Source organism: Diaphorina citri, unplaced genomic scaffold (genome assembly GCF_000475195.1).
Source record: "Diaphorina citri unplaced genomic scaffold, Diaci psyllid genome assembly version 1.1 scaffold782, whole genome shotgun sequence".
Lineage (NCBI taxonomy): Eukaryota > Metazoa > Arthropoda > Insecta > Hemiptera > Psyllidae > Diaphorina > Diaphorina citri.
The window spans coordinates 19,676-33,945 of record NW_007378215.1 but is presented as its reverse complement, the minus strand read 5'-3'; positions in this window follow the sequence as shown (position 1 = coordinate 33,945).

The window sequence follows — 14,270 nt, the reverse complement described above, 5'->3', positions numbered from 1 at the left end:
GAAGATTTTTTCATACACTTTTTATTGAATTAGGCATTTTTTTATTTTTTTTTTTTGAAAAAAAAAAGGAAATAATCGACAGACTTGTATATTTTTCGTAAGTGGATACTTACTCGTAATCCAATTTTAAAATTACACCGGATTAAAAGTACCTACCTACCCATTTTTTACAGGGTTAGGAATATTTGCATCGGAAATTAAAGCTGTTATTTAACAATTTTCCGTAAAAGGGCTACGAGTGCGGAAATATTTGATACCACCTAAGAGTATAGGTACTTACCAAAAAGGAATATGTAAATAATTGTTTCTTCTATTAAAATTGCACCATACCTGAAACAGAGACAAAAATCAGATGTACATAATAGTCAACTCTGCAACCTGGTAACAACTGAATTCATTAATTTTGCTTTCCATCGTCCATTGCTCGTTTTGCCAACGCTCTTCATGCTTCATCTCTACCCGATTTATTGTACAACCACTTTCTATGACCGCAGGTTAACGTTAGGAAAACTGCAGAATTTTCTTTGAGGCAGCAACTCGGGTCTTCAAAAGTTGAAGGCTAGGAAAGGTAGCAGGAGCAGACTTCTAACCTCAACTCTGAGCCTCAATGTTTTTTGAATTTACCTTCGTTTATGACGTTCTTGACTGTAGTAGGCCATTCTCATGGTTTTGGCACTAATTGCAAGAACGAAATATATATTTGTACTCCATTTTCTGAAAATTCACTTATTTAAAGGGGTTTAATGTCACTCTATAACTGCTGGGGTTTCTAGCCTGTGGGGGCCGAGAAAAGGCAGCAACGCGTGATTGCGCAAACGGTCAGCCATCCGGACACCAACCACGTGCAACGTTGCTTAACTTCAGTGATCCACTGGATAAATTTCAAGAGCCGCTACTCAAGAGGCATTGCTGACCACCAGGTTTCGGCCGCCAACTCATTTATCTCATCAGTGGAAAACTTCAGCTTGGAGTTCTCATACAGGAAGCTAAATAACTTTTCTCCTTCTCCTCGTCCTCTTCTTCTGCTTTTCCTCTTCTTCCTTCTGTTTTCCCCCCATTAGTTTCTCCTTCATTTTTTACTTTTTTTTTCACGGTTCGAACTTTTTCTTTTACTTGTTTCCATCCAATATTTCAACTATTTATCGTATAGAAAAATGCTCGTTTCTCTTTTTTTTCAAAAACCAATTCCTTCCTGACTTACAGAAGTTTGATTTTTCTTTTTCACGGTTCGAACTTTTTCTTTTACTTGTTTCCATCCAATATTTCAACTATTTATCGTATAGAAAAATGCTCGTTTCTCTTTTTTTCAAAAACCAATTCCTTCCTGACTTACAGAAGTTTGATTTTTCTTCTTCCTTTTTTTTTATAGAGAGCAAAACTTTTCCTATTAATTTGGATTTGTAGTTTTCCAGTCATTATAGGAAGCAATAAAACTACCCTGTCTGTGGAAACACACATAAGAGTTTCGGAAATAACTCGAACACTTCTTCTAACTTGGACCATAGACTTTCTTCTTCCTTTTTTTTATACAGAGCAAAACTTTTCCTATTAATTTGGATTTGTAGTTTTCCAGTCATTATAGGAAGCAATAAAACTAGGGTCTGTGGAAACACACATAAGAGTTTCGGAAATAACTCGAACACTTCTTCTAACTTGGACCATAGACTTAGCCATGCCATAACTTACAAAAGTCATGAAGTTAAAGTTTTACTAAACTGGTAATAGGACTACTCCATTATAGCCTCAATAGGTACAGTAGAGGAATTTCAAGAGTAAATTTCATAATGTTCCTTCAGTTTCGAGCAATTTCACTTTTGAGTATGATATCTACATAGGTTCAAGTATGACAGCCATGCCATAACTTACAAAAGTCATGAAGTTAAAGTTTTACTAAACTGGTAATAGGACTACTCCATTATAGCCTCAATAGGTACAGCAGATTAATTTCAAGAGTAAATTTCATAATGTTCCTTCAGTTTCGAGCAATTTCACTTTTGAGTATGATATCTACATACCTAGGTGCAAGTATGACGTATAATGTATATGATTTCTAGTGGAGACGCCAATTCACTGAATGGCATCTAGTGGAGATGCCATTCCACTTCATAGGGAGAAAAATGGCATTTATTGGAAAATTTGTATGTGAAATTCATGAGCTTCAATTCACACACAAAGCAGTCCATATAAACAAAGTAACGTGAAAGAAACTGCGCTACTCCCTACTGCACGTTTCAGCAATCAACTAGGTTTTAATAGAGCGAGAAAGAAAGAGAAGAAAAAAAGCGAAAAAAATCCGGAGAAAAATTAAAAGAAAATCTTTAAATCCTGTTTTTTCCTCTATCCTGTTCTTCTAAATAGGATCAGTGAAATGGAAAACATTTCTGCTTGGCTTGACCACGGTGGCATACACAAATGTATAATAGTTTATGTTGTGCTTATGTTGATAAAAATTCATGTTTTTCTTCTACTCGTACAAAACTGCCTAATCTTTCTCTGCTTGGCTTGACCACGGTGGCATACACAAATGTATAATAGTTTATGTTGTGCTTATGTTGATAAAAATTCATGTTTTTCTTCTACTTGTACAAAACTGCCTAATCTTTCCGTCTCTGGACTTTAGCATTTTATACAGGGTGTTCTAAGATTTGCTTTGACTTCGTGTGGTGTGTTCTTTGTGGTTTTTAATCTTTCTGTCTCTGGACTTTAGCATTTTATACAGGGTGTTCTAAGATTTGCTTTGACTTCGTGTGGTGTGTTCTTTGTGGTCTTCAACTTTACCACAAGACATATAGTCAGCACTGTCTTGAAGACCAGCAAACTAATGGACAATAGGTTAACCAAAGGACAGGGTCAAACGGACAATGCTCAAACCTAGATGAGAAAGCGCAAACTAGTTTGACGGCGGGATAAGTTTCTCATAACAGATGACTCTCGGGAGACCGCCATATTGTCTGACATAAAAGATTAGTTTCTACTGGCGGAAATTTTCTTTCAAAGTTCGTCTCCAACATAGTTGGTATAGAGAGACAGCTTGGAAAACTTTGAAGAAATGATCCAGGGAGACCGCCATATTGTCTGACATAAAAGATTAGTTTCTACTGGCGGAAATTTTCTTTCAAAGTTCGTCTCCAACATAGTTGGTAGAGAGACAGCTTGGAAAACTTTGAAGAAATGATCCATCTAGACTCTAGAGTACTAGAGACATTGTCCCAAAAGCAGTCCATATAAACAAAGTAACGTGAAAGAAACTGCGCTACTCCCTACTGCACGTTTCAGCAATCAACTAGGTTTTAATAGAGCACAGCGAGAAACACATGGAACTTTTCACATGCATAAATAAATTAGACAAATATGTGTGGAAAACAAACAAGATGGAGAATTTATGAAAATTACGAAACAAAATGTCAAACGAGAACTTGGAGAGCATTACTCGAAGTGTGGAAAACAAACAAGATGGAGAATTTATGAAAATTACGAAACAAAATGTCAAACGAGAACTTGGAGAGCATTACTCGAAACAACTAGCGAGGTCTGAAGACAATAAACAGACAAGTGGAAGAGAGGTAAACCTATGAACGTATTATGTAGAGGACTTTCCTGATATTTATAGTGAGTATCTCTCAATTTGCTCATTATTTCTTGGTTCTTTTCTGCCTTTTCTGAATGAGTATCATTGACAGTATGGTTGATTGTCACTTCTTTTTAGGTCGATTCCCTTAATATTTACACTAAGATCCATCCAGTATAATAGGTATTCTATTCCGACAGCTTAATTCTCACAAATGTCTATTAATTCTATTTCACTACATACACAGGAATTACCTTTGCTCCGAGTACACGCTAATTCTATGTCCACGACAATAAAACTTCTAATCCCTGACATCATCAATAAAATATACATAATTATTCCATTTGACTGTCATCATGACACAGGAGCGCATTTGTTTTTATTTAATTTAGTTGACGTGTCCAGTATAGCATTATTATATTAAATATGTTAATTCCAATTGAAATGCTAATTTGTATCATAGCCATTCTCTACTCTTTATTCTAGTCTACACATTCAGCATACATTACAGCCATGTTCTAATGTAGAACATTTTGTGTATATTATTGTATTCCGCTATTGTTGTTGTTGAATTCATGTTTTTAAACAAATTATGTAGGTACATAGGTACTGATTTTCTCTAATCACTACGGGCTAAAAAATTCCCGGAGGGACGGACCTTGCTTGTTGTTGTGTATATTGATTCCGAAACTAATTCTCATTCAAATTTATGCTGATCAGCAAGTAGGCAATGAGTTTATTATTCTTGCTAATGGTTATGTGGAAAGGTCGACAATAATCCATGTGATGGTATAATGAATATAATAGGTACGGGTATCTTCATGCCATTTATCACAGGAAATATTCACAAAAGCACAGGAGGATTCAAAACTCCGTTACAGTAAACCCCCTCCATTTCACCTTTCACCAGACACCAATGATGGTGCTCTACTTAAAATAATAAAAAAAGGAAAATTGAACAAAGCAAATATGCCATCTCAATCTCAATTTCAATATCACTGCTGGCATGCTCAAGTCTCTCGAGATATTAATAAAATAATGGGGAAAAAGGAAAAATTAATTCACACTAATCCAGAGAAAACCCCGAAGTGAATCAATGAGAGAAAATTAGCGTCTACAACACAATGTTCGGGATATCTGAAATGGAATTCACCAGCATTGATTAACAAAACCACATCTGTGCAGATAATTGATTCATCCCACGGGATACCCACACCCAGCTCTCCTGCCAGTTGAAAGAGAGGAAATTAGGAGAGAAACTGAGAGGACGTATTGTCAGGTGCAGGAGAAGAGATAAAGAAGACGGTGAATAAGAAGAAGACTAAAAGCAGAGGAAGAAGAACGGAACTGAGAGGACGTATTGTCAGGTGCAGGAGAAGAGATAAAGAAGACGGTGAATAAGAAGAAGAATAAATAGCAGAGGAAGAAGAACGGGGAAGCAGAAGGAAATAGGAGGAGAATACGAGACGAAAAGGCAGGGGGATTAGAAAAGTGAAAGAATAAAAGAGAGAGAGAGAGAGAGAGAGAGAGTGAGGAAAAAGCCGATTTTGAAAATTTGGACCGATTGCAATACTTTCATTACTAGTATAGCTCCGCTATACTGTAGTAATAGAAAGTAAAAAGAAAGAAGAGGAGAAGATATAGATGTTCGGAGACCGAGAGAAAGAGAAAGAAGAGCCGGAATAAATGAACGAGAGAGCAGCGAATATTTTCAAATTTCACTTGCCCGATGCCCCTCTTTCCTTTCTCTCGATTTCCTCCTCCCCTTCCGCCTCCAAATGCGAACATAATTAAGAATTTTAATTTTTAATCATTCAAAGCAAACAAATGAGGACGTCACTTCCTGAGGAAAACTTTCCTGAACATTTGGAAAAAAGGGAAAAGCTATACCTACATAATATAGTAATACTCTTATAGGTATACATAAGTTACAAATGTGTACGTTACAGAAACCTAAAGCATTCAAATAAGCTAAAGGGAAAGCTTCATGAGGAATGCATTTCACTTACGTTTTCCACCCCCCATGAAATGAATTAGGTTAGGCAAATATTTACAGGTATTATGCATAATTATGTACACATGTGAGTATTGTGAAATGATGAAATCCCTGTCTTGTGAACATTTTGTCTCTTTCACATCTGTTCTCCTCTACAGCTTCAACTATGTCTGACTTGGTTTTATTAAGATTTATCAGATTTTTCTTTCTCCCGCGCCCCCTTTTTTCTGCTTCTTTGTTCTGTACCTTTTATGTTGAAAATCCTCTTAGCCCCCCTTTTTTCTGCTTCTTTGTTCTGTACCTTTTATGTTGGAAATCCTCTTACAAGTAACGTTGTTACGTTTAATTAATTTGTTTGGAATGACCACCATAATAGTGGTGTATACGAAGCTCATGATAATTAATATTATTACTATGTTACGGTGAAGAGCCAAGGTACTCCTAGTTCCTAGTTTTCCTAAATCGAACTCAGAAACTCAGAATCCATAGACTGCCCTGTATTCCTCTGTTTTTTTAACATTAGATATTTTTCAAGAGGCGTATAAAGCTTGAAACGTGATTTTCCTTTCTCCTTTGAGAGCCAAGGTACTCCTAGTTCCTAGTTTTCCTAAACCGAACTCAGAAACTCAGAATCCATAGACTGCCCTGTATTCCTCTGTTTTTTAACATTAGATATTTTTCAAGAGGCGTATAAAGCTTGAAACGTGATTTTCCTTTCTCCTTTTCACAGGAATTACCTTTGCTCCGAGTACACGCTAATTCTATGTCCACGACAATAAAACTTCTAATCCCTGACATCATCAATAAAATATAATTATTCCATTCGACTGTCATCATGACACAGGAGCGCATTTGTTTTTATTTAATTTAGTTGACGTGTCCAGTATATTTCTCCTTTTAAAATTTTATCGGCTAGAATAAGCTTCTAGGAAAAAGAGGCAAGGCAAATCTTCTTGATGGATTTTAAAGATGGCTGCTACTGCTGCCTAAACGGGCTTTGGATTCACATTAAATGTTGTGTATAAATGAAAGTTTCCCAAAGTGTGACTAATTCATTGTCAGGGATTTAGGGAAACGTATTACAGGATAAGATTGATGAATGTGGCAATGTGTCTCCGGCTGTAGTGATAAGCATGCATCATTACACGTCACTTCCTCAGCATACATTACAGCCATGTTCTAATGTAGAACATTTTGTGTATATTATTGTATTCCGCTATTGTTGTTGTTGAATTTTCTCCGTGTTATAAAACATAACTTTAATCAATAGCATTGTTTTCTCGTGGACTCTTTGAGCCCCCTGGGCTTTTGGGTCTTCCGGCTTAAAAATTTCGATCCCAGACATAGCATTTTGATCTTGCATCTTCGAAAAACACATACGAGTCTAGTTGATGAGACACATTACCCAAACTTTGTAAATGTTTTCGGGCAAATAGCAGCAAGATTGGTCTGCACTGTCTGGAGTCAATCAGCAGATAAGAAGGTAAGCCTTAGGTCATATATTAGGATCATGGGAAAATTCCAAAGAAAGTCACCTCTAGATAAATCCTGAATCACATACGAGTCTAGTTGATGAGACACATTACCCAAACTTTGTAAATGTTTTCGGGCAAATAGCAGCAAGATTGGTCTGCACTGTCTGCAGTCAATCAGCAGTTAAGAAGGTAAGCCTTAGGTCATATATTAGAAACATGGGAAAATTCCAAAGAAAGTCACCTCTAGATAAATCCTGAAACAGCGTTAGGACTTAAGAGGCGCAAAAGTTTGTGCTATTGTTATAAACGAGATATTAAAAATTACGATTTAAGTTTTTTCTTTATTTTCCTTGCACAGCAGATAATAATATTAATTTATTTTTATAAGACCGTCTCCTTTCTCTCTTTGTCTCTCTCCTCTCAAAGGCTGGGATAAACAAGGAAGGAGACATTTACGACTTTTAAATCTTCAAATCGAATTTGGAATAATAACTTTTTTTCTTCTTGTTGTTATGATATCCTTGTTGTTATATTATTCCTCTTGTTATCACTTTATCACCTAAGTTGTTCTTTTCATTTATTATGAAGACAATTCATGTTTCTGTCTTAATTCTGTTTAAGCTTCTGGGTCATACTTACTATTTCTTTTTTTTTATCCCCCTTAGACATTTTCCAGGGAATGCTTTCTTCTTGTTGTTATGATATCCTTTTTGTTATATTATTCCTCTTGTTATCACTTTATCACCTAAGTTGTTCTTTTCATTTATTATGAGGACAATTCATGTTTCTGTCTTAATTCTGTTTAAGCTTCTGGGTCATACTTACTACCTATTTCTTTTTTTTTATCCCCCTTAGACATTTTTCCAGGGAATGCATTACCTGAAATAGGGTCTTTAGTAGTCAAAGAAAAGGGCTAGAAAAGGGCTTATTAGACTCATACTTCCGAGTATTAGAGGAACTATAGCACTGTTTATTTCATTTGTACTTTGTGTCTATGCAAATACACATAATTTAGTATCCGTTCTACTCCACCATGTATTAGTACAAATGCTACAAAAGCATGAAGTGCATGGGTATACCTATCATAACAGCTAGTATACTCGTAGAAAAAAAAGTTCGCAAAATCATTTTCAATTTTATAATAATACGAATGTTTTCTTTGGTTTGATTTATGTGACGTTCCTTGTAAATCATATTCCAGGTTGCAAAGTTTCGAAAACTTTCAAAACCAAAAGAAATTTGTGTTTTTTTTTCTCCATCTCTACTCTCTATTCCAGGTTAGTAGTCAAAGAAAAGGGCTAGAAAAGGGCTTATTAGACTCATACTTCCGAGTATTAGAGGAACTATAGCACTGTTTATTTCATTTTGTACTTTGTGTCTATGCAAATACACATAATTTAGTATCCGTTCTACTTCACCATGTACATATTAGTACAAATGCTACAAAAGCATGAAGTGCATGGGTATACCTATCATAACAGCTAGTATAGAAAATATACCGAGCCCGTCTTGAAAAGAAGGAGGAAGGCAGACTGAGAATAACGAAAGAGAAACAGCTAGTATAGTACCTATTTCATAGCTTATGCCACTTTGTATTCATTAAGTTTTACTGCAATATTTACTCTTTCCCCTTTCTCTCCATCATTTCTCTCCCTCCCTTCTCTTTATCTGTTTCCTTTTCTTCCGCTTTCTCTGTTGATACTTCTTTCTCTCACTTCTTAATGGAAACTTTAGTCTAATCCGCTCTGTGCTTCTTTCTTTGCGAAAAAAAAGTTCGCAAAATCATTTTCAATTTTATAATAATACGAATGTTTTCTTTGGTTTGATTTATGTGACGTTCCTTATAAATCATATTCCAGGTTGCAAAGTTTCGAAAACTTTCAAGACCAAAAGAAATTTGTGTTTTTTTTTCTCCATCTCTACTCTCTATTCCAGCAATTCCTAAATGAAATTTATGATATGGGCTGAACATTTGAGTTCATTACTCACCAGAAGGCTGAACATTTGAGTCAATTCAGTGGACAAAATTTATGTATTCACAATACAGTAGGAAAATAATCTAAATACTTTACCACACGTGTGTCGTGATAATTATAACGAAAAATATACCGAGCCCGTCTTGAAAAGAAGGAGGAAGGCAGACTGAGAATAACGAAAGAAAATATACCGAGCCCGTCTTGAAAAGAAGGAGGAAGGCAGACTGAGAATAACGAAAGAGAAGAGTGATAATTATAACGAAAAATATACCGAGCCCGTCTTGAAAAGAAGGAGGAAGGCAGACTGAGAATAACGAAAGAGAGGAGGAGGAGGAAAATGTAAGAAGGAGCACAAAGGAATGAAAGCGCCGCACTGCTGTGAGTACGTAACGTTAAATTCAGAACAATTCTGCGTTTCATATGTTAATCATTTCTCTTTAAATGTGGGAAGAAGAAGGAGGTGGTAGTGGGGGGGGAACTGGGAAGAAAGGGGAAAGATAGAAAGATCTTAATATTAGTTAATACTTTATCTGCGACTTCTGGAAATAATATCAGCAGCTAACTTGGTATAGCAAACATAGCGCAAGAGAATGAGAGGGGAAATTAAATAAGTACCTAGTACCTACCTACCTACTAGAATAAACACTAAAAATTAGTGGATGTGCCAAATGATTTTAGAATAAGAGAACGAGGGAGGGAGAGAGAGAAAGAAAGAGAGAGGGAGAGAGAGAGAGGAGAGAGGGGGAGAGAGAGAGAGATAGGACGGGGATGGAGTTAGAGTTGAAAATAGGCTGCTAAATTTAGTCTGGTTGAGTAATAGCTGACAATGAAAGCATCAGGAATACAATTGACCTCGACTTCTAATCTAGAGACCGCGGTTTCATTGTTCTCATGAAATATAGTCCCAATAAAGTAGAAAAAAAAATCACCTACTCTTATTCCTTCTTTCTTTTTCTCTTCATTTCTCTCTACTGGATTGTACATTGTAGTTTCTCTGCCTCTCTCTCCTACTTCCCTTCGACTGTCTTTCAGCAATCATTCTCTCCCGCCAAATGATTTTAGAATAAGAGAACGAGAGAGGGAGAGAGAGAGAAAGAAAGAGAGAGGAGAGAGGGGGAGAGAGAGAGATAGGACGGGGATGGAGTTAGAGATGAAAATAGGCTGCTAAATTTAGTCTGGTTGAATAATAGCTGACAATGAAAGCATCAGGAATACAATGGACCTCGACTTCTAATCTATTAGAGACCGCGGTTTCATTGTTCTCATGAAAAATAGTCCCAATAAAGTAGAAAAAAAATCACCTACTCTTATTCCTTCTTTCTTTTTCTCTTTATTTCTCTCTACTGGATTGTAGTTTCTCTGCCTCTCTCTCCTTCTGCCCTTCGACTGTCTTTCAGTTATCATTCTCTCCCCCTTCTTCCTCCCACTCCATTCTCTTTTAACCTTATGCCTATGTATATGCATTCCCATTTCTGATTTCTCACTTTTCACCTTCTCTCTTCTCTTCTTCCTCTCTTTCTTTCTCCTCAATTTCCCTTTGTATCCTTCTTTCTCTCTTCTCCTTCCTCCTCTCCGTCCCTTTTTTCCTCTCTCCTATTCCCCCGTGATCAAAATTACCCCTCCATTTCACCCCTCCACCCCCTCCCGATGTAGTGGTGCAAATTTTGTCCAGAAAACCATAAAGCCAAAAATCCAAAAAAACTAGTTTTTGGGGGATTTTTTTCACATTTTGTTGAATTAGGCATTTTTTTTTATTTTTTATTATTATTATTTTTTTTTTGAAAAAAAAAGGAAATAATCGACAGACTTGTATATTTTTCGTAAGTGGATACTTACTCGTATCCAATTTTAAAACTACACCGGATTAAAAGTACCTACCCATTTTTTACAGGGTTAGGAATATTTGCATCGGAAATTAAAGCTGTTATTTAACAATTTTCCGTAAGAGGGCTATGAGTGAGGAAATATTTGATACCACCTAAGAGTAGGTACTTACCAAAAAGGAATATGTAAATAATTGTTTCTTCTATTGCCTACCTACCTACCCATTTTTTACAGGGTTAGGAATATTTGCATCGGAAATTAAAGCTGTTATTTAACAATTTTCCGTAAAAGGGCTATGAGTGCGGAAATATTTGATACCACCTAAGAGTATAGGTACTTACCAAAAAGGAATATGTAAATAATTGTTTCTCCTATTAAAATTGCACCATACCTGAAACAGAGACAAAAATCAGATGTAGCTGAATTCATTTTGCTTTCCATCGTCCATTACTCGTTTTGCCAACGCTCTTCATCTCTACCCTATATATTGTATATAATAGTCAACTCTGCAACCTGGTAACAACTGAATTCATTAATTTTGCTTTCCATCGTCCATTGCTCGTTTTGCCAACGCTCTTCATCTCTACCCTGTATATTGTACAACCACTTTCTATGACCGCAGGTTAACGTTAGGAAAACTGCAGAATTTTCTTTGAGGCAGCAACTCGGGTCTTCAAAAGTTGAAGGCTAGGAAATTATGACCGCAGGTTAACGTTAGGAAAACTGCAGAATTTTCTTTGAGGCAGCAACTCGGGTCTTCAAAAGTTGAAGGCTAGGAAAGGTACCAGGAGCAGACTTCTAACCTCAACTTTGAGCCTCAATGTTTTTTGAATTTACCTTCGTTTATGACGTTCTTGACTGTAGTAGGCCATTCTCATGGTCTTGGCACTATTTGCAAACACGAAATATATGTTTGTACTCCATTTTCTGAAAATTTACTTATTTAAAGGGGTTTAATGTCACTCTATAACTGCTGAGGTTTCTAGCCTATGAGGGCCGAGAAAGGGCAGCAACGCGTGATAGCAAACGGTCACCCATCCGGACACCAACCACGCGCAACGTTGCTTAACTTCAGTGATCCACTGGATACATTTCAAGAGCCGCTTCACAAGAGGCATTGCTGACCACCAGGTTTCGGCCGCCAACTCATTTATCTCATCAGTGGAAAACTTCAGCTTGGAGTTCTCATGCAGGAAGCTAAATAACTTTTCTCCTTCTCCTCGTCCTCTTCTTCTGCTTTTCCTCTTCTTCCTTCTGTTTCCCCCCATTAGTTTCTCCTTCATTTTTTACAACTCATTTATCTCATCAGTGGAAAACTTCAGCTTGGAGTTCTCATGCAGGAAGCTAAATAACTTTTCTCCTTCTCCTCGTCCTCTTCGCTTTTCCTCTTCTTCCTTCTGTTTTCCCCCCATTAGTTTCTCCTTCATTTTTTACTTTTTTTTCACGGTTCGAACTTTTTCTTTTACTTGTTTCCATCCAATATTTCAACTATTTATCGTATAGAAAAATGCTCGTTTCTCTTTTTTTCAAAAACCAATTCCTTCCTGACTTACAGAAGTTTGATTTTTCTTCTTCTTGTATCACCAAATGATACAATCAGGTTTTCAAGAGATTTCATCTGGAATGTCACGATAAGATAAATGTATAATACGGAGTCTTCTTTTAAGAGTCACCTAACCACAGAATGACTCACACCCATATTTATTTTATGAACAAAATGCTGGCTCTTAAGTTCGTGCCAAGCATAGTCTCAAGGCATTTGATTGGTCAATTTTGACTTGAGACTGATCTAAGAACGATCATTCTTGTTCATAAATACGAGTGTCAGACTTCAACTACATTACCAACTGGGTGTGGTGATTACCTACTTTACCCTTCACTTGAGAATCTATTTATCTATTACATAGGTAGGTACTACACTTAATGCATTTTCAAAGCTTCAGGTATACTCATTGATTTTCTCTTTACGTCTTTCATGAACGTAAGAATACACTCGGCTGAATGAGCGAGCACAATGGGACCCTAAAATGAGCACAAAATCTGAAGAGCAAAAAACAGGAAGATTTGCCAGTAGGTACTACACTTAATGCATTTTCAAAGCCTCAGGTACTCATTGATTTTCTCTGTACGTCTTTCATGAACGTAAGAATACACTCGGCTGAATGAGCGAGCACAAAGGGACCCTAAAATGAGCACAAAATCTGAAGAGCAAAAAACAGGAAGATTTGCCAGAAAAAAGGAAAACTGTGAGAGGTAGAAACGTTAAGTCCTTAGACAGTCCTAAACTTCGTATGTGCACTGAACATGATAAGAAACTTTGCCTTGAGGAGCTTTGAAACTCTCGTGTGTGAAGAACTTTTAAGTTTTCGTCGATATTAAAACCATTTATTTGCCTTTTTTTACAGCTTTTATCTAAATAATGATGCGCGGTATTAAGCAAGTTTAGAGGAGGAAAGGTATGCTGCTTTATCAGAAAGTTTGTTCTTGTTTCTCTTAATTCAAGTTTGCACAAACAAAACAAGTATTATTGTAAGGTAAGCAACTTTTCGCCTTGGCAGATAGGAAACACTTGGGAGGTAAATTGGATATTTGTTTATTTTTATTTCGAACGAAAATCAAGGTAACTTCTATTCTTGGATATGATTTCATGCGAAATTGCTATATTGCAGTGCGAATGGTGTGAATTTCATAACGAGTCCCAATCTCCCAATCTGAATTAAATAATTACACAAATTGAAATCCAACATAGCACCAAAGTAAAACGCGAGCTTTCCTGGAAGACGCAGTAACTTTCAGGAACCGTAATGAATGAAAACAGACGAAAGCGAGCTCCAAAAGATGCATAAAAATCTCGAGCTGCGGCCCAGAATCCAAGACCAATCCGTACTAAAAGAATCAAATTTATCCGAGAATGACTAATTGGGCCTTATAACTAGCACCAGACACTGGTCTAATTAATGGAAACCGTCCAAACTCCGGGCATTTGTTTCAAATGTGCGGTGAAAATGCTACGGAACAATTTCACAACGAGCATAAGCGGAAAACATGAAAACGCTTGTATGTATGTTAGGTTTAGGTATGAACAAAAATAATGCTGATATAAATGGGGCTCATTTGTATCTTCACACTCTGTTCATGGGGGCAACATCATGACTTACAAAGAGGATGAAATTAAACTGATCTTCCCCATCAGGAGTGGAGAGATGGCTCGTGATAGTGTGTGATAGACTCACACCCATATGAACGATGCATGCGATGTAGTAAACATATTCATTCATACATGGGAGTGGTATTTAGTCTAATTATGGATTTGAAGAGGATTAATTGGTTCTGAATCCCTTGAGATGTGGACATGGAAATTAAATACCCAAAGATGCCATTCATAGAGAAAGATATGCTGTTCTGTTGGGAGCACCTCTTGAAGGAATGAA